General features: G+C 38.6%; 1 long non-coding RNA gene across 1 annotated transcript in view; it reads left to right on the top strand.

The window, feature by feature from the left end:
• The first annotated feature begins 6,848 nt into the window (after window positions 1–6,848).
• Window positions 6,849–21,849, top strand: part of LOC135291185 (uncharacterized) — a 43,241-nt gene continuing 28,240 nt past the window's right edge. The window contains exon 1 of the long non-coding RNA XR_010354052.1: window positions 6,849–6,885. This is a non-coding gene — a long non-coding RNA (uncharacterized LOC135291185). The remainder of the gene's footprint in view (window positions 6,886–21,849) is intronic.

The following is a 21,849-nucleotide window of genomic DNA, read 5'->3' as shown; positions in this document are numbered from 1 at the left end:
TCTAAATTGCTTCATCCAGTAAATTGCTGTTCATGTGAGAACATTAGGACTTTTAATTATAAAACAGCACTGCCACAGGTTAATGGTACCACAGACAGGGATGAGGAAACTTTGATGATTCTTGTGCTTGCTTCATATGTAGGGATAATCCTGATTCAGCAGGTAGTGGTGTCAAAGACTCATTTAGATGAACTTCAATATATTAAATATCCTTTCTTGTAATTTTCCCAAAGATTATCTGAGCAACATGAGAGATTGCTTGTTTTTCTTTCTCCTTCTGTAAAGCTGTGTTTGCTCTTTGCCCATTAAGAGGCATGTCCATTTGTTTGGGGCATGTCTACACAGAGATACAAACATCCTTGATTTAAATGTCAGTCAGTAAAAACTAGGTAAGAACTTGAGACTTTTCTCACGAAGGACCAGGAATTGCAGCTACACTACAGTATCATCTGACCTGATTATAGTTTTTTTAATATTGTGACCATGGGTATAAGCGATGAGTAACAACTACTACAGGTGAATGCAGTCATTGTTGCATGAAATTTAGATCAGAGAATTTTAAGTACTTTATACCTCTGCTAAATTATTCCTTGTAATTATTTGGAACAAAAAAAAAAAAAGCAGAAGACTCTTTTTGAAACATGTTTATTATATTTTTTCCAAACAGAAAATGGTGGTGTGTTATTAAAAAAAATGAGTTAGTCATGACAATTTTGAAGAGATGTTACCCCAGGACAGAGCTATGACAGTCAAAAATTTTCAAATAATGTAAAAAAAAGAGAGAAGATGAGAGTATGGCAGATGTCAATGAACTCCTTCCTATCACTTACCTTCCTTGCTGTATTTGATGCTAAAATACAGAGTAAGTGGCTGCCTGTGAACCACTGAATGTGACCCAGTCCCTAGTTGAGGCAGCTGAGTTGGCACTGACATTCTGTCAGCCATAAAACATCTATGACAACATATCTCCCATGTCCTGAGAAGGCTTACAGATCACAAGATTATTTTTGAAGGATAATATTTTTCTATCATTATTCTTTTCTCTCTCAGCCATGGCATCACAAGATTGACTCTAACTGCAGAGACACATTTTTCTTTTTATAGGTAAACCCTGTGACAGTAACGAAGTTTCGTGTGGAGATGGACCAGGTGAAACAGCAATGGTTAAGCTATCTATACCTTGTGCTAATTTAGTAATAAAAACAACCAGAGTGTGAAAACACAGTGATTGTTGTCCTGACCACAAAAGTGTAATGCTTATGATTTGGGAAATTTTATTTGTTTTGATCAGTGAAAATCATGGTGATTTTCCTTCATGGACAGGGGTTTGGAGTTCTCCTGCTGCCCTTAACCTCCTAGGCAGAGTGAGTGAAGGGTGTGTGGTGGATAGTAAAAGAGATGTGCTCAAAGTCCATGCTTATAGAACCTGGGGGAAAGGTCTTAGTCACTGAAAAAAATCTTAGATGGGACAGAATGATGGGAAAGGAGAAGAAAAAAGGAGACAACCAGCTTGGCTGAGAGAAGTGCACACATAAATCTGAAACCAGGATTAGAATCACTCAGTTTAAATAAGAAGCAAACCAAGAGTGAGTGAAAGGAAGAGGGCACAATGCATCATGGATGAGGCCTTGCACTGACAGAGGTGCTGATGACTCAGCTAAGTACATGACTCAGGTGCTGGGAACTCTGATTTTGACTCTTCACCACGATTCTGGGCGAGTCCCAGCTTTTCTCTGAGTTCATGTCCAGCCTCTGAGTAAGCGGATTGAATTCCCACCATCCTCAATGCAGTTGTGTTTACAGATGTTGGCTTCATACGCCACAGAATGCTTCACACACATCTGTAAATGTCTGGTTCATTTAAAGAGATGCCAAAATATCTCCTTCTATTATGAATTTTAAGCTGGAAATTCCAAGTCCAGAAGGGAAAAAGAGGGAATTGTGCAAATAAATGTCACTATCAGAACAAGCTACAGGACTCTTAATCTGGTTAACATCACTGATCCTGTTTTTGAATATACTGAGCATCAGTTTCCCACTCTGAAGTGCCTCAGGAACTCAACACCTCTGTCAATCAGACCACACGCTGCCCTTCTGAGATGCTAAGAATTTATTAAACTCCACTGTGTAGTCACAGATCAGCCAGCTGTTCTGCTTTAATTAGTTAGTTCCCTTGAACACAGAAAATAATTTTCTTTTGGTTTATTTTTTGGCTGACTTTTCTACCTTCTGATGATAAACCACAATTTTATTTTTCTCCTTCCAAATTACTCTTTTCCTTATGAGGATTATTCTTCTTACACATATTACCCTTGGGCCTCTGAATCTCTCTGGATGTCCAAGATAGCAGTGATCCCAGCAGAAACTTAAATTTATGTATGCATGGCAGAGCTCACAGTGGGACTATTTCCTGAATTGCTGGGATAGTGATTTGTTGCTATCTTATTCTTCAAAGCCAATGTTTATTTGCTTGTGCCAACAAGAGCATTTTCATGTAACTAATTCCTTTCTGTATCTGGAACTTAAGAAAGAAACAAAATTCTCAGTCTGACCAACTCTATACCTATATCTTACAGCTTTTGGGACTTAAATGTCATCAGCAGTGGTGGATATGGTTTCTGGTATGTGAATTTGTCTGGTGTGTGACTGTTCAGACAGTTGTAGACATGACCAGGTATCCTCCAGTCCTTCATCCTAAAATATATGATTGCTCAAATAATTTTTTTGGTGGTGGTGTTCGGTTGTTAGGTTTTTTTTTAAGTGCATATCACTAAATATTAGGAATAAGTAAACTCCTAGTTTTCTGCACTTAACTGATTTAAATACAAATACTTCTCAATCCAGGGCACAATTCCACAGGTATGTGAACTTGTCTGTGTTGCACAAGTATGAGCAAACATTACCTTGTGAAAATAGAGATTAAGTAAAAAAATAAACTAAAAAAGAAATCAAACTCTAACAAGTTACTGTGCTGAACAGCTAAGATGACTGTATTCCCAGAAACCAGGTTCACATAGTTGTAAGAATGCCACAACAGAGGTGACTAAGTGCTATCTCAGTGTGTGAACACCACACAGTAGTAATTGCCAAACTGACCATCAGGGAAAAAAGGATATCTGAAATGGGAAATTTGACAAAATAGGAAAGCATGTAAAGCAGTGAATTGATATGTTTGAGTCAATGAAATACTGAACACAGCTGACTACCATGCCCAAGAGACTATCAGGAGTCTGGACAGTTCTGGTGACTCACTCTGCATATGTCAATGCTTGGCTTAGATGAGTATCCAAGACCATTTTTCTTTTTTTGAATACTAATATTTGCTGGTTTTCATTGCCTGCTGTCTCCATTTAGCACTCTGTAAACTTCAAGTACCATATCCTAAAGACAGTAACAGCTAATCTTATCTTTGCGAAATTTTTCTTATTCAATAAACTTCTCAATTTACATGGACATTAGCATACATGATATTAATATGAACCGAAATGCTGTGCTGTCAAAGAATTCAGGACATATTGAAATAGATAATGAATTTTTCACTTTAAAAATTAGTCTTGCCTTCTCTCAATTTTGATAAAAACTGAAATTCGACCGAGACTGTCTCAGATGTGCAGTTCTTATTTGTTTACAATGAACAAGCACTTCTTGGAAAGCCTCAAAGGGAACAGTGTTTCTAGGATGCATAAACTAATTTATAGTTTTTTGACAATCAGCACATTAAACTTACTGGTTTTGTACAGGTTAATCTGAAACCAAGAAAGGCTTGGAATTTTTGTCTGACTTTTGAACTGAAACATGGACTTTTTTAAATCAGTTTCACATTTCAATCACTTTCAGGGCATCAATCAGAAAAACATTCAGAAAAAAACTGAACTGCTATAGAAAAAGCACTGTGTATACTAGTGGATAATGTATAGCTGCAAAAATGACAACATAAATTTAATACAGTTTTCTTCTAAAATCACCAGTAAGGAGACTAAATTATTTCCTGATATTGTACATAAACATTTTCAGGTTACATTTACCACTTTGTTATTGTTCCAAATAATTTTATGCTTCAGAATATATATTTTTTTAACTTGCACACCAAAATTTTTCAGTGCCTCAGAGAGAGAGAGAGAAACAGGCAAAATTTTCTAAAATATAGAAAGTTCTGCCCTTCCACTCCAGTCTGAAAAAGCCCTAACATCCCCATGACATCCAGGGACAAAGACATGAGCCAATGTTAAATATGTTTAAAATTCCACACAGCACATTTCTGGTTCTGACAAAGAGAGAGCATCCCCTATATTGATGGAAAGAGTGAAGAGGTCAACAGAATGTGACAGGTTTATTTGTGCAGATGTTTCAGGAGCATAAAAATCCTACTGTCACATAGTGAAATTACTTTTTTTATTTTACCTTGTAACATTATTCATTAAAATTGAATTAAAAGTTGTTTTTCTCTATAAGGACATACTCCATGACTTTTTTTTTTCTGGTTATCATTCAAGACAGTGATTCAGCTCTCCAGATGCCCCAAGAGCAGTGTCTTTTGCAAGTTTTCTGTTCTTCAGATAATTACCTTAGTGGCTAAGGTGTAAATTGGAAAAAACCCCACAAGAACAACAAATCAGTCAACCAATAGGGCTCATCTAATGCAAGTCTGTAAGATTTCTGGTTTTGGGAGCCACTTGAATACCACACTTCAAAGACAACTCTAGTAAGTTCTTGAACTTGAATTACTCCAGTAAGTTCTGGAGTTCTTGAATTGAATGCATTAGTCTGAAACCATGTACATGCTTTTGCCATTGTGTTTAATTAGGAAGAACTTTGAGGATTAAAAGAATGACATATGCACTCATAGCCAGAAGCCAGAAAATTTGTGGCTGACTAAGAAGAGAAGGATGGCACTTGTTTGAGGCATAAAAGAAATCACACTATCCTGAGAAAACATGGGTGATCATAAAGCAAACTTCAGAAAGGTCTCCAGAAAATCTTACCATACAGCCTTTTCTCCTCTCAGGTTTCTTTTTCTTCTCTGACTGAAGTCACTACCAAAAATCAATTTCTGGACTTTATTCCCTGTACAATAGCACCACGTCCAAAATTCATTTCCATAGTAGTGTCCATCTTGTCTGTCTCCTTGGATTTTACCTAGGACTTCCTTGGAGACAAAGTGGTTCAGGACAAGGCCCCTTCAAAAGTCTTGCAAGTGATTAAATAGCACAAGAAACATAGGTCAGTGTTCAAGTCATTTTCTGGACCCCTTTAAATTCTTATTATAAATATCTTAGTATGTCCTGTAGATGATAGGGAGCCATGCCAGGGCATTTCACAATAGTGAAGGATATGCCCCCAACAGTTTTATGATTTCTTAGTTGAAACATTATTAAAGGTAGAGGAAAATCAGAAATTAGTGAATCAGAAATTTCAGCTAAAAAACAAAGAAAAATCCATCAGACTGAAACTGGATTTAAATGCTATTCAATTTTTTAAAGAAGTTTAAACCCCAGAAATCAATTTGCATTCCATAAATTCTCAGAATAGACAGTGTCTTATTTCCAGCAACAATAAAATATAATTTTAAGGCAATTTATCTGTTTGTAGCACATCTCCCTTAATATTATAAGAACTTCTCCACTGTAGAACATTCTTGTAAAAATGGCTGAGAGGGGAAAAATGCAAAGATATTTGTCACAAGATCTGTGTAAAATAGTAAAGGTTATAGCAGCTGTGTGCTTTGATTTTCTTCTTATCTGGAAAAAGAAGATGAGAACTAAATTTTGATACTGCATAAATGCTGAAAGTCTGTTCTTGCCTCTTTCTTCAGGTCTCTATTTCCTATTGAAGACATATTATAGTTCAATCCAACATTGATGTGACAAAGGCCCATCATCTCTTATGGCCAGGATATCTCATGGTTCATACTCATGGGATTTAACATTTAATTTTATTTTTAATATTCCACTATTCAGTGTGGTACAGATGGAAGCTAAAGTTGTTCCAAACTCATGCAAAAAAACCTACAATGAATGTGTCAAAATACTTTCTAAATGTTTTGAAAGGAAATTAATTTTGGAAATATGGTATAGTGACAGAGAAGATGCACTTTTTTCAGGAAACTTTTTAAAGAAAATGCCGTATTTTGTTTTGACATTCAGTTTTAAACATTTTATTACTTCTCATTTGCTGTATCTCTTCTTTCTCTCTCTTTTATCTTTGTCTTCTCATGTCATGAAAAAGTTGGAGAAGGAAGGCCAATAAGAATTGGCAGAAAATTAAAGATGTCTACCAGGAGCAAACTGGACCTGTTGAGTGAATATTTTCTGTGGATCAGGCATTTATGGTTAATTATGCAGTGAGAAATTCAACTTTGTAAAAGTCCTGCATGTTCCTGCCCATAAGATGTGCAGTCCTTGTGTGTTGAGCTTTGGAAATTATGTCACTGCAAGTGTGACAAAGTTTCCCCTTGCAATGTCTGTTCCTCTTTTTTTACAAATTTCAATTTTCAAAAGAACAGAGGGTAGTCAAATTCATGCAATCTTTTGGGTTTTTTTAGCATGTCTCAAAAATCAGACACTAGACTGTGAATTTCCTCGTTCATATTCTTGGTATTTGAGGGTTACTTCTGGCACAACTTTATATTGGGACTATTGATGGTTAATGTTCTACCATTTCTGAATCCAGCAGGAGACGTCATTTATTTGTATGATACTTTGTACTATTTGGCTTGGTAATTTATTAGTCAGCTTACTGTAGGCTTCAGCATTATGTAACAGCCATAAAATTTAATTGGGTTCCATTTCCTGTGCACTTTCTCATGCTTGTTTATGAAAGGAAGTTCTATCTCCTTCTAAGTGCAGAAACATCCCTTGATCAGGTAGACTGCACAGAAAGCTGCAGGTAAGCAGATTGCAGTCTCAAAAATTATAATTTGTCACAGTTTTCACCCTTATGTATTTCCATAAATTATTTTGTGTTGTCTCTTTTGCTTTCTAGAAGTTGAAAATGATAATATGTAAATTATCTAAGCAACCAAAAATGTACTATTTTACAATCATGACTGAGGCACATTGTAATTGCAGTATAAATGAGGACCGCCTACAGTGAATTCACCAAAACTCCCAAATGGAGGCACAGGAAGCTTCATTGACTTGCACAGTGTTAACAGTGCAAACCCAGTCTAAAACAGCTTTGAACAAGGATTGGTCAATAAGTAAAGGTGCTGCCACACATGGAGCAACAGGTTGTCTTTCTAACAACCAGCAATTATGAAGAATGCCTTGGATTCTGAATAGAGCTAAATCTGCCCAGGTAGTCACTCTTTCCAAAGATACGTGGGATAACTGTAAGACAAAAGCCTCTCAGGTGAATGGAAAGATTTTGTCTCACAGGTGATGAAAAAGTGCAGGAGAAGGCAGAGTGCTGTGGTTACACACAGCTAGACAAGAGTACCTGAGCAAATTTAAGGTCTAGAACAGCAAAAATCCTCTTGACACATTTTATATATCTGAAGACTTGTGCATCTGCACTGCATCCATATGTCCAGGCAGTTTCTGGCTTTCTTCACTCCTGTTGTCACAGCTGCATGGCTGTCAAAAAGTCAGATCTACTTTATCTTCCTTGTGGTTAATGGAAATACCTTCTCTGTTAGTGTTTCAGGACGTCAGCTGTCCAGTGAAGGGAGCAGTCTCCTTGACCTTGCCACCTCTAATACGACCCTGGCTGCCCCTCCACTGCTATCATTATTCCTGATTTCTCAAAGGAGCAATAGGCAATTTGTTAAACAGTCCTTTGGCTTCAAGCTACTTGGGGTGAGAAAGGGTGAAGGGCATGTTCAGCAGGGCTGCAGAGGACTGACAAACAATTCCAGATATCTCACTGACAGCAAAAAATATATTTATGGGCAACAAGTCTGTGTCTTAGATAATGTAATGTATCAGCCCTTTTCCTGATACCTATTCCCAGCACTGCTCACTTCAGATCTGGGTTATGATTGCTTTACAGTAACTCCATGTTCAATGATTTATTTTTATGAAATGCTCAAGGAATTCCTCAAGAAAATAAATATTTCACAGTCAGTGTGGAACCTGCTGTGAGTCTTTTGGTCTGAAAGTACATGTTGCTTATAACTGACTAAAGCAGCATTGGAAGAAAAAAGTGAGTAGTGAAAATTATTAGCTGTTATATTGCATTAAGCTGAGAAGAGTTTTGTTCTACAGTGATTCTCACTGTTCACACCTCTAAACCTGGCATGAAGTTTGGGGTTAGGAGAGATTATATGTTCAGGTTATAGGAGGTTGCTAAAGTTGCTTCTACACGTCTCTAAGTTTATTCACAGAAAAAATAAACAGGGTTTAATCTACCATGTAATAACATTTGATAAATTCTCTGAGGCATGGTAGCAAAATAAGGACTGATTTTTTTTTTTCCACTGCATTTTTAAAACAAATATCTGTTATTTAGGGGAAAAACCCCAGTAGTCCAAAATGATAGATTGTTGATGTTTTATAACATCTTGAAGAATTTTTCCTGATCTCAGTGGTTATTTAGTCTTTACAGCTGATCCTGGGCTGGAAACAGTCCTACTTAGAGCGGGAGGTTGGACTAAATGTTCTGCAGAGCTCCCTGCCAAGAAACATTTCTACAACTACAATTTTTTGCTCTCCCGAAACCGCTGAGAGCTGTGCAGCGCTGTCTCATACCAGCTGTGCCAGCTTTCCTGACTGTGAAGAGGAAATCAAACATCGACTCCCTATCCAACAGGGGCATGGCAAGGAGGAGAATTTTCATACCCCGTGGAATGAAAATGTAAACTAGGTGTCAGAGGACGACTCTGTGACATTGCCTTTGCATTTGGAGGGGCTCTGTGTGAGGAAAATAACCCATCTCTTTCTTGCTCTGTACAAGGCCCTGTGATAAATATGATTGAACTATTTATTTATTTGGGCAAAAGGTGATTTGCAGCCTGAGAAGCTGCTGGGGCACTCCTTTCCAGCTGTCCTAAGTCCAACCCACAGATGACATGAAATAAAGTGGAGGGGATCCTACTGTGTGGATTGAAGTGCAAGCTGGCGAGTGAAAACAAATCCAATTTTAAAGCAGTCAGACACACACCCACTGTGGATTTTGGAGAGCTCCTTCAGGCCCCCTGGGGGGAGCAGACTGTGAAATGCAAGGGAAGTTTCAATAAAGTTGGTGGTGTGGCTTGCCTGAAAAGATTATTCAAGTCTGCTTAGAGCAAAGAGAAGTCAAATGTTTCTTTTTTCATGGGATCTTCGTTAGGAGAGGAGCCCTTTTAGGTGTCAAGGGGACTCTGGAAGTGGAAGCCTTGCTGCTTGGCTGTGCTGTCTCACCATGCTTGGCTCAGGTCTCTGGCCCATGGGGCTCTTAAGGCTGGTTTCAGGCAGAGCGACACAGGAAATCCAGGAGCAAGAGTAGGGTGCCGACAAGTATATTTCCAAGTATTCTATTTTGAAATCTTGAACCTTGTTCACAGGGCTCTGGTTCCCCCATTCACTTTCTCAAAGAAACTGAACAAATTTACTGTGGTCCTGTTTGCTTCATCCCTTGCAGATGAACGTTTCCCCGTGTCCGTGAGGTTTAGCTCTGCAGGGAACTGCCAAACAGGACACGAGGATGAGACAGGTGGTTTTTTTTGAGACCAATTCTCATTGTGTCCAACAAGGAAATTAAATGAACTTTCAATGGACAAAATTTAATACTAGGTATGAGGAAACATAGTTCTAATAAATTCCAGCCTTTAAACCCTTCTTGATGCTGCTGTTTTTCATGATGGTTGTTTATTGCTTTTTAGACTAAAGGGCAAGCTCACACCATAAATATGTTCCTGGAGTCTCCTCAGCTAAAAGCAAGTTTCTCAGCCTAATTTTGTTTTAGTTCCCTCCTAAAGCAAGACCAGACATAAGGATGATTACTCCTCTGCACTAATTTTTTCTGAGAAAATGTCTATATTCTCACCTGGATTATTTGTTTGCTAGAAACAGAGAACATTATTTTTGCATACAGAATGTCTATAGAAACTTCCTATATCATTTCACTCCCCTTCTTCTCATTTTTCTATATTGCAGCAGCACCCACAGGCCTTAACTGAGGAGAAATCTCCATGGCACTAGACAGCATACAAACACAGAGGAAGATTCCAAAGACCTTGCAATCAAATAAAGCAATATTATGGTGCCTTTTCTTTAGCTACAGGAGAAGAGACTTAGGATCCAATTAGATTAAGATCATTCTTACCCCCAATCTATGAGATTACATTTGCAGTCTCTTCCTGACACTCTATCTCTTAGAGAGCACTTGCATTAAATAAACCATATTATGGATTATGAGACAATATCAACTATGTTAATTCAAGTGGAAAAAAATCAATATAAGAACTAAACAAAACATTATGATTGTCTCTGCCTTTTGATAAATCCAGTTATTAGCTTACTATTTTCTGTGCTTGAAGGTTGTTTGTTCATTATAATTTTTCTTCATGTAGATATACTTTCAGAAAAATTAAAACTAACTGGAATGAGCTGAAACGAGGTGGAGCCTGTTCTTGGCTCTGATGATGCAGAAATAATAGTGAATATTTTCATTTATATGACTACTATTTTGGCTACACGTGCATCTGACCTAGTATCAATATCACAAAAGCAATTCAAATAATGCATGTGAAATGTGTCTCATAATTAAAGCAGGCTAATAGAAAAGGAATAGCTGATCAGATATCTGTGAAGAAGGGCACACACTGTACTTTAATTCACAGTAAACTTACTTTTGAAGAAAAAATCATAAAATCAATGATGCCTGGTTTTGGCACACAGACTGTTAAGGATGGCACTGTATTAAGAATGACTATTGTATATGAATGAAAAACAAGTATCTATTTTACACCAGATGTCCCAATAACAGAGAAAAATCTGTTCTGAGTAAGTGAAATGGAAAAGGGGTCATGGAGGCATTTTTATAACACACATCCAGTAAAACTAAAACACACAGAAAACAAAGTGTAGCAAAAACACAATATGCCCTGAAGCTACAGTTAAATATATTTCCAGTTACCAGAATGGATCTTAGAATCTTTGTTCATAAGCACTCAAGGTATTCTTAACATTCTCTTCCATCAGTTAGTAAGAAACAGGTTAAGGGAGGTACAAAGACACATTCTAAACTTGGTATGTGTCAATGAATAATGCAAGAAAACTCTGCTATCCCAAAAACTTGAGAGAACTAAGAATGAACAAACTCTGTCTCTCCCTAATCCTTCTCAAATGGAAAGGGAGGCTTTTAAGTTTTTTTTAAATTGCCAGAACTGGGAATAAGGGAGTTCATTTATTGCTAAAGGAGTTTGATTAAGCTTAACTTTTTAATTTTTCTTGCACATTTAGAGGCCCACCCTGTGTGCAATCTGTGATCTCCTTCAAAGCTGTTGGGGAGCCAGCAGAGACACGTCCTGCTCCCCCCAGACTCTCCCCTGCTCCCTTCTGCAGCCTCAATATTTGCTGTGTGAGGTTTTCAGCTGCTTCTGTGACACAAATTGTCCCAAGTCTGCAATAGTACCACAAGCAGAATAACCACTGCTGTTAGTCAGCAGTGGAAATTCTTTTTACAGCAACGTTGAAGAGAGATGCCTAATGGTCCCATCCCTGTCACAACAGTGACACAACAATTGCAATCCTGTTGCTAGGACTTCCAATATCTGCAGACAATTTTTCATTGGTCCAGTGCAAAACAGACACCTTCACCTGCTCCATCTGGGGCACATTGGTCTATGGGCTCTGATGGTGTTCGTCCCAGGGTACTAAAAAGGCAGGACAGCTTTGTTAGACCTCCCTACATTATTTTGCAATGGCCTTTAGAGCCTAGATAGGACATAGCTGGCTGAAAACTGTCAAATATCCTTACTGTCAAGAAGGTTAAGAGGGAAGATGCTGGTAACCACAAGCCTGCCAGTCTCACTTCTGTGCCTGGTGAAACTACACAGAATGTTATTCTGGGAGTTACTGAAAATCACTTGAGAAACAAGGCAGCCTTTGGTCATAGCCAGCACAGGCTCATGAGCAGGAATTCTTACTTAACCAACTTAATTTTCTTTCATGACAAAGATCAGCCATTTAATTTAAAGTTAAACCAGTAGTTCTGAGGTTTTTGATTTAGCAAAACTTTCTCTCCTATCTCTCACCATAGCCTTCTGGACAAGCTGTCTTGCACAGGGCTAGACATGTCCATAAAACACTGGGAGAACAACAAGGTAGTGGTGTTATGGTAAGCAGGGTTATGTCAGGCTGGTGGACAGTCATCAGTGGGTGGCCCATGGCTCAGTGTTAAGGCTGATGCTCTTTAGTATTTTTGCAAATGATCTGGACAGAGAAGTCAAGCCTACATAAAATGACTTTATACTTAATATACAACATTAAAGTACTTTTGCTGACATTATCTAATGAGGAGGAGCTCATTCCTCATATCCTTGAGGATAAAGAAGCCTTATAGAGAGATCTATAAGGCTACATACCTGGGGAGTTACTAACCATAATTTCAATTTCAGCAGGTGCTAGTGCAGCTTTGGGTGCCGCATTATAGGACAGACATCAAACTATTGACGTATAACCAGAGCAGGGTCACCCTCATGGAGAAAGGTCTCAAGGGCAAGTCTGGTGAGGAGAAGCCAAGGTCAGATGGCTTGCTCAGCTTGGAGAAGGCTGAGGGGAGACTTCACAGCAGGGTACACCTTCCTCTTGGGGGGGTATTGGAGGTGCTGATCTCCTCTCCCTGAAGGGTGAGCTGCAGGACACAACCAAGCGGAATGAAGCTGCACTGGAAATCTCAGGATGGCTATTAGGAAAAGGCTCTTCACTGGAGGACTAGTCCCTGGAACAGCCTCCCCAGGGAAGTGGTCACTATGTCAAGCCTCTCAGAATTCAAGGAGCATCTGGACAATGCTTTCAGTGAAACTCCCTGTTTATCTAGTTCTGTGAGAAACAGAGAGTTGGACTTGATGATCCTAATGGCTCTCTTCCAGCTCAAGATATTCTGTCATTTTATCATTCTGCCTTTCTGTTTGGGAAGCTTATAGCTCAGTGCCACCTGCAAGAAAAGCTTGGGGGCAGTGATGGGCACAGAGCAGATTGGAGGAGGAAATCCCTCCCTGACCCTCAAAGAGACCCCCTGCAGTTTCCCCCTGAAAGATACCAGGGTGGCTGTCTTGGTCTCTGCTCTGTCCTGTCCTCACACCATCTCCTTGCAGATTTGCTAGTGTTCCTTGAGCTTCTTCCTGTGCGCCATAACTTTTGTAGCTTCAATGCTGCCCACATTGGGCAAATGGAAGGGACAAAGAGGATCATGAATAGGGAGGTGAAGAGGTGAGGGAAGGGACTACAGGTTACAGTGTTGAGGCAGAGAAACATGGGGCCCAAGTACTTTTCTTACTCTTGGCCAAAGAAAACTCTTGTCTGTGATGTGTTGCCTAGACATATGCTATGAGGCTTAGGGGGGAAACCAGCTCTCAAAATGTCTTGCTAGGTGAGCACGCATCCTCCTTCTACTGTTCTCTCTGTCCCATTTCCAAATTTGCATGCCCACAGGAATCTTGCTGGACTGTAACTTGTAAAGTTTTCGCAGATATCTCTGCCTTTGGATGATAAGGCTATGCCTGGAGAAAGTGGGGTGACTTTAGGTTTCTGTGTGTGGTTATCAAACAGCTGGTTTAGATCTTGTTTTCATGATGTCCCTCACTGGAATTTCTGGAGCGGCATGTCTCAGCAAATTCTGTCTCTTTTTTCTTGTGTATGCAAATAAATAAAATAAAATCAAGTTTCACTGGGGACGGAAACTTGTGCTAAAGTCAGTAACACCTCTGAGTCTATTCCAGTTTTGCCACTGGCTTCAATCGTTAAAAAACTTTTAAAAAAGTTATATGAAAAATAGAGGATGATGCTGTCACTCAGATTACACTGGTACTGGAAAAAATACTGCTTATCATATTTTTTTTAAAGAAATTTTATTCTTCAGTTTAAAGCTTGCTTTTTTTAACCAGAAATCATGTACACAATAAGAATGTTAATATCCTACATATCTACTTATAACGTCAAAGTGCATGATGGATTTGTTGTTGTGGAAGAGTCAGGTCAAAGCTAATCAGTAGGTAAAAAGGGATTCATTTGCAAGAAGATGTGTCGGTAAGCTTTAATTAATCAGGAAGTCAATGAATAGCTGTTAATTCATACACTCCATTTTTTTCAGTGTTTCTCTGATAACCTAAAGTTTAGCTGTCATAGGCATCTAAGTATAAACAACATATGGTAAATTGCAGCATGAATTACAAAACTATAGGGAACTTCATCATTAGGAGATATATTAATCTTGTACATGAGTCTGTGTGGTGGGAAAACACAACCAATTGGATGATTATGTGTAAATTAGTCATTACAATTTCAATCTATATTCTGGGCATCCTGAGCTAAGATCAATATAAAAGGTAGAGGAGAAATCCAAAGCAAAACATAAGCATCCCTAGCTTAGATACAGTGTTGGTGTACAATCTAATCTGCCAGGTTCAACACCTGGTGTTTACAGCAAGAATGAGCTGCATCAGGATGTCAATACAAAAATCTCTGTGTGTTTTGAAGAGAGAGGTGCCCAGAGTTGGCCCACAGCAGGAAGGTGCCAGTTCATGCCACCATGCTAAACATCAACCCCTGGTGTCCAAGGTGGCTGTACTGTCCAAGACCTTCCTCTCTGTGGGATGCAGACCACAGAAGTATCTGCTGGGGAAATGCCTGCAGGCATTCTTTGAAGAGATGACAGCAGGCCAGAAGCACCTGCACCAATCCTTCCTGGAACTGGAGGCTGCCTAGGGTATCCAGCCTGTCAGTAGACCATCAGGGCTCAAGCCTGTTTTTCTGCACCTGAGAGGAATATCCTACATCTCACAGCCCGTGAGGCTGCCTTGGCCAGGGTGTTTTCTGTGCACTGCTGGTGCCTGCTGTGCTGCTGAGCAAACAGCTCATGGGGGGCAGAAGGAAGCATTTGGAAGGAATCAAGGGGGCTCTGCAGGGAGGGGATGAATCCCACACATCCTCCAACTTAGCAAATCTGGCCTTAAACAGAGGGCTGGAAATAGGTACTGGTGCTGTTTTTCAGCTGCCCCTTTCGGATTATGGCTACTGCAGCTACTGACTTCAGCACATAAAGTTTGCATGTAAAAAGTAACAACTAGGGCTCTCACTGCTCAGATGAGTGCCTCAGGGACCTGAATTACATTTCTTTTGCCTTATTTTTAATATTACCTATTACCATTAGCTCTTATTAAATTGTATTCAGAACCCCATTCTCAGAGACTGAATTGTGTTTGCCAACTTGTCTTGGTCCCAAAAACTTAGTGTACTATTACTTAGAGAGAAGAGATGACCATTTTGTGATTGTGAAAACAAAATTAACATATCTTTTTATTTTGGCTGATGCTGCCAAATTTGACAAAATTTCACTAATATTTCTTCTCTACCCAAAAAAATGCCATTTTCATAAATAAAATTTTCTTTTGAGTGTTCCATTGATTTAGTTTTTCCTGGAAAACTTGAGGAAATGAATAAGGCTGTTCTGAAGAATGAAGATTACAGCCTAAAGTAGAACAAAAGACCCACTGCAACTTATCATCTCAATAAGAGATAAGATGAGATGAGATCAAATGTGAGGAAGGTAGTAAAGATTCTTTTAATCTGTTGACATCTGATAGAAATGGAGATGAAATATTATCAAAGGTCAAGGTTGTGACATGTTTGTTTAACATGCTGTTGGGTTTGGGTGTTTTTTGTTAAAGAAAAAGATGCACGTGAGAAATTGGAGAGATGTTTACAGTTGTAATAGGCTATAGAAAATTGGACCAGTATAGACACTATAAAATGTATCATGATATTTATACAAATTAGTAGCTTTTAACCAAAAAGCTGCAAAGAAGGAGAGCCAAGAAACAAACAAAAAAAAAATACATGACTTTGTGTCTTGTAACATCTGAAAAACAAAAATAATTTTGAGAGTCTCATGAGAGCAAAGGTTCAGAAGAATTTAACAAGGTCATCCTGTGTGCAATGAAGTGTTTTAGTTCACAGTGTTACATTCTTTCTAAGAGCTAAAATAACAGAACTGTGAGGAAAGCCTGAATAGTTTGTCAGAGCTGCCACTGGAGCAAAGAGCATCTGGCTGCAGGGGAGCATGCTGAGAATGGCAGCACCAGCAACCTACAAACCTGGCACGGGATTAGAGTCCAATATATAAAATCAGGATGATTATTACCTGACTCAGGATGATTGTAACTCTTGACTCTGTGTGATCAAGTAAAATACAAACAATTTTTGCCATATTTGAGGCTTTAAAAAGGGGGCTATATTTGAGGCTTGAATCTTCTGTATTAAGGTTTATTTAAAACTCAAAATGTGTCTACTGAAACAATAAGAATCTCTGAAGGAACCAGGCCTGAGTTTTGCCAAGAACTTCTATTCATTAAAGACATTACAATGGAAGACTCAGCTCCATGTCTCTCTGACACTTTTCAGTAAATAAATTGTGATTGTAAAAACTGGGCCAGGTGCTAAAAAAGCTTAATAAGTGGATGAATACAAAATGTCTCTGTTTGAATGGTTGTAGTCATTTTTCCAAACTACTCTACTGTAGAAATTCTTGCAGATATGAATTTTTCTTGGTAGCTGCCCACAAATGTAATTTTAAAATACAATTTTAAAAGACACAACATTCAGCTATTCAGAAATCACTGTGAAACAGTAAAAAAACCAAAAACAAACAAACAAACAAACAAAAAAAACCCACAAAAAAACCTATACAAAAGAGAAAAACAATGAAGTACAGCCAAGTACAGAAATCCTCACTACCACCTTTGACTACTTTTACTATGAAACTGTGAGGAATGTAAGTGGGTATTCTAACATAGGTATCGATACTATAGAGCTAAATCTGTTTCTTGGACTGTTCCTAAGCTATTGATCCTTCCCCCCACACAGAAAATAGAGTAAATACCTGCCCCTTGTATTTACTAGTCTTAAATTTGTTTTTTATATGAGCTGCTAAGCAACAGAGAAATAAGCAAATGTAAGAGTGCACAAATGCAGCATATGCACAGAAGATGTAGATGCAGCTCAGAGTGTAAGTATGTTTTGTTTGTTTAAAATGGACATGTGGGACCAGTTTTCTGATAAGAACCAGTGAGGATATTTTAGAAGTGCTGATGAAGAAAAAGAACTTATCCTGCATGCAGAGCAATAGGTTTCCAGAGACTGAATGTGCTGATGGTAATAAAGAAAGCAAAGCTCGTACACATTTTTTTTCCCCCAAAATTAATTAGTTTGAAAACTAGTGCTATTAAAGAACATTGGGATCTCAAGCCCACCTGAGTGGCAAAAAACAGCTGGTGAGAGCAAAGGCATGAACAGGTTAGTCAGGTTCCCCAGAAGAGCTGGCACACCTCTTCTGCAGAGAGCAGAGGTTCACAAAGGCCAAGGAGCAGTGTGGGGAAACCAACACAAAAGCTGCTGCTCATGCCAATTTTCTAGAAAATACAACTCTAATCCTTATAGTCATCAACCTAGTATATCTTTTGGAGAAGTTCCCTCATTCATTATTGTTTATGCCCTTCCCTTGGTCTAAATTATGCCACTCTGGCTTTGTCACATTCATTCATGCATTCTTCCAATGGCAGACCCATTATTAACCCCCAAGTTATTAAGCCATTTCTTCTTTGGGAACTGAACAATCTCTTCCATTAGATTTTTAAACCTCTTAAAACTGTGCAGCTAAATTGTTAAGGTACGACAGCTGAATTTTACTACGGCCCCACAAGCTTCAGGATAGCAATTCCCAGTTCTCTGTGGAAGAATGCGTGCCCAGTGACATTACCTGAGAACACTGCCAGCACAAAAAGTGAGAGTAGCTGGTGCAAATGCACCCCTGCTTGTGAAATATCCCCACTGCCCTTCAGGCCCTAAATTCTGCTTCAGCACATGAGGATTCAGTGCCTGGCTGGAAACATGGGAATCCCACCTAATGAAATAAACTTGCTTTAGTGGAACAGTGAGGGCAACCTGAACCTGAGATCTTTAGCTAGTGTAAAGCATCCAGTGGCTCCATACTGAATTGTCTTTATTCAAAATTTGGCACACGGTCTTTCTAACTTTCAAGAAAAGTTACATTGAAAAGAAGTCCAATGAAAATAACAATAACAAAAAACTGTACAGATATGGAATAACATAATAAACTGGAAAAGAGAAATTGCAAAAGAGGAAATCTGAATTCCTGATATTTTGCAAGCGGTGATTTCCCTTCCCCGCCCTGCCCTTTGCTCCCAACACACAGGACAAAACACCCTCTTTTCACTTTCCCCCAGAAGGATAACAGATTTTGCAATACTTCTCTGCTGTAGTGAATTCTTACTGACACAAAGAATCCCACTAAGATCTCACAGATATGAGGAAACTTCACACAAAAAGGGAGCAGCATAAGCAAATGAAGGAAGATAAAAAATGTTTGGGGCCATTGAGTGTCTTTGCTCTGAGTGCATGAATACCTCATTTGTCTTCACTTTCCATGTTTAAGTTATTTCAGAATACTTTTCTGAACAGGACATTGATGGCTGTTTGGGCTCTGTATCTCCACAGGTGACTTCATAGGGAGAGTGCCACTTGACATACTGACATGATGAGAGACACTAAGCAATCTGTAGAATACATTTTTAAACGTTTAAAGATTTTGACCCATTGTTCTGACAAGACTCATCAAAAAACCCTAGAAAAATATCCCTTATTTCTTTTGATCCATGTGGTCACATGATGAAAGGTAACAAAAGGTGTGCAGTGACCACAAGACCGTATGAATTGGGTAATTTTGGTACTGAATTTGAGGAAGCTGTCCTGATGAAAAACAAGACCAGACCAAATTAAATCATCAAAGAGGCACTTTTTGATTTTTCTGTTAGCTGGTAACAGCTGTGCATAAAAAAAGAAACAAACAAATGGATTGACCAGACTATGAACCCACTAGACAGACAGAAATTTGAAGGATTATATCAGTATCTGTTGATGAAAATATTATTCACAAATACATATTATTCTAAAATTAATTTAATCAACTAAATATTAAACTTGCAATATAATGCTATACATATCTGCTCCAGTTAATGGAAAATATGTTTTCTCAGGGGCGCTCTGTTTAAGAAAGGGTTTTGTAACAAATAGCTATGACTTCCCTAAATTATTTCTCAAAAAATATAGTTAAATTTACTCATAATTTAGTATAAGAAAGCAATGCGAAGGAAGAATTTAATAGTTGAAGTTGTTTTGTTTCCTAATCATTAAGTGAAGTGAAAGATTTTTAGTTGTTTTTATGAAGTTGGAAACTAATCACATGCTCTTCCCAGATGTATAATAACTCTCTCCTGCCAGACAGCCCTGGCAGTCCAGCTCATGAGAACCTACAGTGGGATTTCCTGAGGTTTAGAGGTTTGATTTTCCCCAAGAAGCTCTACAAAGTCTTTCCTAAATTCTCCGAATTCTACAAATAGATAAAACTAATATGCTAATCTCATCATCCTGAGTTCCCCAAACATTTTTGATATTTCCTGTATTTTACTGGCCTGAAAATATTGTCATGGCATCTTCCTTCAGAGTTTTTAACCACATCTATGTCCAGCTCTTGCTGCAAACACATACAATATATACTTAGGATAACAAAGTGGCATTTATCTCATTTTGAAAATTATTCCCCTTAATATACTTTGATTCCTCAAATCTCTTATTTGGTTCAGGCTCATGTAAAACACAGCACTGACGCTTTGGAAAGTTGTTATCCAAAGCCAAACTGTACCTTGTCCCTTTGCAACTGGGCAGAGGTAGCTGAGGCACTGGAGAACACAGCTTCTGCTGAAATTCACTGACTTGGAAGTGTGAGGGCACTTCTTACCAAATCAGCACCCCAGTTCTCCTGGTTTCATGGATCTATCACTCTAAGATACATGGCCATACCCTGGGCTTTGCAGCTGGAGATGTACTTCAAGGTGCTCACAAAGTAGGGGGTTGGGATAGGATTAGACAGAATTACATTAGGCAACATGAAAGAGCTTTACGCCAAAATGAACTCTCCTGGCTTTAATTTCTATTCCTTCAAATCAGAATTTTCCACAACATTTTAAAAAAATACTATTAAACTGATTTTGTTACATCTGCACATAATTATGCTTTTAAATCTGCAGGATTCAGTCCTTGATTCCTCTGTAAGAGATACAGACGTTCTGGTTTTAATTTGTTTGTGGCATCTAGTGCCTTAGTTCGTGAATCATACCCACTCCGCTTGCTATATAATTGTAAGGGGTTATAGTACATCCTCATTCACCTTTGTTGCATGGTGCTTACATAACTTATACTATTCACACATAAAGAAAATCATGTCAGTAGTCAGCACTGACAAGAACCAATCATATTGCATCCAAAAGTTGATTCATCACTTTCGACTCTAAAAAAAAATCCATTTCTTTTGCTGTGGTTTGTTCACTCCAAAGAGAAAAGAACAGTGCTTTAGAATGACAATAACTATCAGAAAAAACAGAACTGGTTGTTTTCCCTACTTTGTTGTTCATAACACAATAGATATTGATCCATTAAAATTAAACACTGATAATTAGTAGCTGTGATCTACAAAAAGTCTAAGCCTTAAAGGCTTAGTCTTGAGGTTCTCACGCATGTAACACACACCTGCTATGGAATGAGTGCATGGATTGTATTTACACAGTGATAGCTGAATCTGGCCTGTGGGATGATGGAGGCTTGGAAAAATGCACTTAATTCAGTTTACATACAAACCTCAGCTGTCCTCAGAGCAGGAGGCACTGGTGCTCTTTGTGGATGGAGTCATGGCCACCTCGCTGTGCTGTCCTGTTACTGAAAGGCTGGACACACACGTGAGAGCTAAAGCGCTGCTGGCATCCCCTCTAGGACAGTCTGCAGTGCCACACTGCTCATCCGGAGCACCCAAAGGGGCTGTGGGGCCACTGCCAGCCCCACACGCTCTTCTTTCTCTGACACTTTGAACCACCAAGACTTTGCTGGGTATGACACATTTTCAAAGGGACTGAGAAGTAACAAATTCTTCTGACCACTGTCCGACATCTCTCCCAGGGCAGATGCAGGCAATGGATTTAAATTCCCGTAGACAATGACCAAAGCTGCAGTTGGATCTTCCCCACTGCAAAATGAAGGCAGTAGTGCCTAACTCTTTTTTAAATTAAAGCACTGTGACTTTTTTTTCCTTTTTTTTTTTTTTTAAATAATTAATCCTTTGTGCTTTTAGAGTAAAAATATTGCCTTGGGACCAGGTTATGAAATCCCAGGTAATGAGAGCTCCTGACTTGGCCTAGGGCATGCAGGTGCCCTCAGTTGCCACTAGGCAGCATAAGCTCATCCTTTCCTATTTCCTGTCTTTTTTTTCTTTCTTTCTTTTTTTTTTTTTTTTTTTTTTTTTTGTGATAAAACAGCTTTTGAAACACATTTGGACACCTAAGACTACAATGCACAAGTGTAACATTGTTTCAGAAGACTGCCTTATTATTTACCTGTAATTGTAAAATTCTGAAGAGAAGTGTGGGGTTTTCTTATTTGGAATAATTTCTTGCATTTTGCTTTAAACTTTGCTCAAGCAGAGAAACTGCTGCAACAGGATGCTGAAAGCTTCAAGGACAGAGTGTTGTTATTCATTCTGATACTTTACCGTAAATAATTAACATATTTTAATGGTTTAAAAAGAATGCAGAAGCATCAGTTTTCATTCATCTGTAATAATAAAGGAGGAGGAGGAGGAGTGAGC

Source organism: Passer domesticus, chromosome Z (assembly GCF_036417665.1).
Source record: "Passer domesticus isolate bPasDom1 chromosome Z, bPasDom1.hap1, whole genome shotgun sequence".
In the NCBI taxonomy this organism is placed as follows: Eukaryota; Metazoa; Chordata; class Aves; order Passeriformes; family Passeridae; genus Passer; species Passer domesticus.
This window is presented reverse-complemented; position numbering and strand designations above follow the sequence as displayed.